We start from the raw sequence: 4,389 nt of genomic DNA, 5'->3' as shown, positions 1-4,389 counted from the left end.
TTATGATTGTCAATTACTGTTTTGTTGCTAGATAGTTTTTTAGCTGAATCATTAGCACAATTGACGTCAACAAGCATAAGAAAATTCTAACTTTGAGCTTCTTTGGTTCTACCAGGTAATATAGCCAACACAAGCTACTTTAGACTAGTAAAGAATTAAATAAACAAGCTATAATAAAGCACAAATGTTTTTTCTTCTTTCATTTTCACTTTGAATTAAATTGATTGTATTAACAATGTAAAAGTTTTTATAAATGTCATCTAGTTAAATTATGTATGATTAAATTGTTAACTTTTGTAATAATTATTTTAAAAGTAGTGATTTTCAATTGGTAGACTTGTAAAAGTCTTATTCTTTTACTTCTAGTGTTTTTTTAACAGCTCTTTTAGTCTTTTACTTCTAGTACTAGTTGAGCATTAGTTTAGGCAGCATTATTGCTCAGGGTAATTTTACACATAATGTTTGATAAATTAAGTTAGAGTTTGTTTAGATTCAAATGTAGTTGTCTGATTGGATAAATCAAAGCAGTGAAAAAGACCAATTATCCATCCACATAACTATAATTTATTTACTAAAGTTCTTACAACTTTTTTAAAAATTATTTTCTGTATGGTTATTGCGGTCCAAAGGAGGATATCTTGCAGATGGTATTCTTATGCAACAAGTCCATTACACCAATGGAACTTACCCCCTTCCTTCGTACGGCTGAAACTTCAGAAATAAAGAAATGAAAACAAGGACCACTCAAGAAACTGTCAATTGAATTCACTACTCGCACATTCACTTTTTATTCAAATTAAAGCATTATATTATTTCTTTTGTTATAAAAGACTAAAAAGTATGTTGATTTTCTATGAACAGTTTATTCCTGGCTGCATGCACATATTCTTGGGTTCTATATCTGCATAGGGTGCAGCACTCTATTTACCTTTACATTACAATAAGGTGAGGAGTACTCTTCCATTGAAAAATCCTTTGTTTAAACATTAGGCAATAGATTGTTTAATCTTCAAAAGCTTAAGGGGTTTTCCCAAAGAAAATTAATAAATATTATCATTTAATCATATAATATATATATATATATATATATATATATATATATATATATATATATATATATATATATATATATATATATATATATCACATCAAATATCAATTAGATAAGCTTATATAGAGTATTATTTAATCATATAATATATCAATTAATCGATAAATATTATCTTTTAATCATGTAATATATCAATAATCAACAGTACTCCTCGACTAATTAGATTAATCAATTAAATGATAATATAAGAGTTACATGATTAAAATCAAATTCTACTCTAATATACATGTTTTACAATGTGGAAACATATAAGGCACGTATTATTAAATGATTAATTATTCTGCTTAACAAAAAGAAACAGTATATTAATAAGTATATTGTTTCTTGCTCTAATCAGAATTCATGCTTAAATTGGAAAGGAAGCAGATACAGTTAAAATCCAAAGATAGAATTAGATTCCCATTAATAGTGCTTGTTCAGAAAAATTGGTTAGTTTAGATAAACTGAGACCACTTGATGAAATTCTCGTGACATGCAGAATGACACTCCCAATAATTAAAGATTGACCAGGTAGTTACATGCAAATTGCTTTCATTACTTTTATTTTAATTATGTTTCAACTTTATGTTAATATTGAAGACTCGATCGGCATCCTTCAAAACAACTGTAAGTAAAAAACAACAGGTCTACAAAATAAGGAGTAGGATATATAACAAATCTAGAATTAATTATGAGTACCGTTTGATTTAACTTGAAATTATGTTATTATTAAGAGAAATGCTAACTACACTCTCCCTTATACTTTCTATTTAATATTTTTCCTATAATTGGTTAAAATTTATTAAAAATTATCAATTTTGATGGATCTCACTTATCATTTAATGATTCTCTGATTTCTGATTTATATATGAGATTTATCAAAATTGATAATTTTAAAAAATTTCAGTCAGTCATAAAGAAAATGTGTTATTAACTTTTCTGTTATGTTAATCATACTACTTTTGTGAGACAAATGAAAGTGAAAACAATGAAAGGAGAGATTTAAAATTAGCAATGTATGGAGACCAACATTAGATATAGAACTTTTTTTCTCTCTCTTTTAAAACCTTTGTTCAATTTCACCCTCAATAGAAGCAAGCCCTACACAATTAATTAGCATAATTTATGCCTTTTGATACTAGCACATATGTATTGATCAAAGTATTACATGATTGTGTATATATAGATCTTTATATCCATATCATCACTCGTTTTTGCTAAAATTAAATATAAAGGTACACATTCATCATTTAGGTATATAACAAGATAAATCCACAACAACAACTCCCTTTCCACACACAGCTCTTCCTTTTTTCAACCATAAATATATAGAAAATACATATGTTTGTCTTAGTTTCACACCATTGAAACTTTTGCTGGAGGATTCAATTGACGTTGATCCATTTCATCAACAAGAATTTTTACAACCTGAAAGTGATATGAGAACTTATATTCAGTGAAACAAATGTCAGTGGTTGAAAATTTATATACCAAATACTATAGTATCTAATAGGGACACAATATCAATATACCTTTTTAATTTCATCACAAAAATAAAAAAACGTAAAATTAAGTTCCATGACATAATAAGACTGACTGAATTAACTAAAGAAAGCAACTCAATGGTATGGAAATTAACTACTTCCATTTTTTAAGCCAAATTTAACTATTTCCATTAATGCATGTCAGAGAATTAATATGACTTAATTTTTCTTTAAAAAGCTAAATTGGTTCATAAGAATATACTATATAAGAGCTACTTCAACTCTTTACATTCCCAAAAATCAGACTCTGGCATCCTTCTAACAAACCGATTAAATACACTCTAATAATACACCATTAGCTAGAAAGAGAGATGAGTAAACAAAAACCATGCTCTAATTTTAATCAAATCTATCACCACTACTGCAAAATCAAGAAGCTCATTGCTGATAAAATTTTCTTCTTAACTGAGTATCCTCCAAACCCTAACAGTTTGGTATGAACTCAAAATCAGGAGTATAATTTAAATATAATTTTAATTTTCATATAACATATATCAGATGCAAACATAGCTAGCTGTTGTTTCTTAATTAATAGTATAAAACCAAAAGATCACTTTCTAGGATTTTCCATAGGTGCTTTAATTAGTCAACATTTAACCTCTTAAAGGTATTAGATTCGTAGGTTAACTGAGAGCATAAAATCAAAATTCATCAACTAATTAGAGTCACACATACTTGTATTTGTGAAAACAAAGCGCACACATGTGCCTCAGACAAGCAGAAATAAAAAAAAAAATGCCTTTCATTAGGAAACTGATATACTTCAAATCAGCATGCTAATTTGGAAAAGACGGCATGCTAATCAAGAAATATCCATATATGCAAGAACAACAGTAATATGGAAAAGACATACCTGTGATAAGGAATGTGATGCGCATATAACATATATACTATTGAATGATATGACTGCAAGAGTCCAAGTTGCTAGCTAGGGTTACTTAATAGCATATAAAAGGGAAAGTGAGAAAGAAAGAAACAATATATATATATATATATAATATCACAAAGGATAACAAGAAAGAAATGATGATGGGTGACAGATAGAGAATGAGCACGCATAGTTTCAAGCATGAAATCTTATATCATCCAAGAAAATACCATGTGTGCTCACTCTCTTCTGTCACCTCTCTTACCCTTCATTAATATATCTCCATAGAATTAATGAAATCTGATGTGTATCACTACTCCTTATAACTAAAGCTAATAGTAATAATAACCTGCTGCTTCTGAAATGGGTAGGATGAGGGTTAGGGAGAGAGAAACAAACAGGGCCTTTTTCTCACTCTTTCTCTCTACATTCAACAAAAGTTCACTTTCTATATATGGAACAAATGAAATGACAAACTTGAATGCCCTTGTGTGAAGAGGTGAAGGATGCAGGGTTTATATAGAGCCAGAAAGAAGGAATGCTTGCATCACGTATACACGGAATAAATGTGGGTTTATCTTCCATTGCTCACTTATTTATAATATTCTAATTATAACAACTAAAAAGAAAAAAAAGGAGAAATTAGAAAAACAAGTGTAAAAATTAACTTTATGATCTTTACATATGTATATGCAACAACCCCAACCACAAGTTCATTATTCTTTGCTGCTATACCAACGGTCTTTTATAAGCCCTAACCAGCTTAAAGGCATATGGACATTCTAATCAAGGATTTTTGTAACAAAAGGATTTTTGTCTTTTTAAATTTATTTACTGGAAGAAAACTTTTATTTTATTTATTTGCCTATTAAAAGTTTAAGATAATA

The 4,389-nt window shown here is 28.3% G+C and overlaps 1 long non-coding RNA gene across 1 annotated transcript; it reads right to left on the bottom strand.

Annotated features, from left to right (window-relative positions):
- Positions 1-2,203: 2,203 nt before the first annotated feature.
- Positions 2,204-4,049, bottom strand: LOC114384645. The gene is made up of 2 exons (XR_003660747.1): positions 3,488-4,049; positions 2,204-2,518 (listed from the first exon to the last, which is right to left on the bottom strand). It is a non-coding gene; the product is annotated as an uncharacterized LOC114384645 (long non-coding RNA).
- Between the last annotated feature and the right edge of the window lie 340 nt (positions 4,050-4,389).

Source organism: Glycine soja, chromosome 14, assembly GCF_004193775.1.
Source record: "Glycine soja cultivar W05 chromosome 14, ASM419377v2, whole genome shotgun sequence".
NCBI classification, from domain to species: Eukaryota; Viridiplantae; Streptophyta; class Magnoliopsida; order Fabales; family Fabaceae; genus Glycine; species Glycine soja.
Note: the sequence above shows the minus strand (reverse complement) of the source record. Positions and strands in the feature narration are given on the sequence as shown.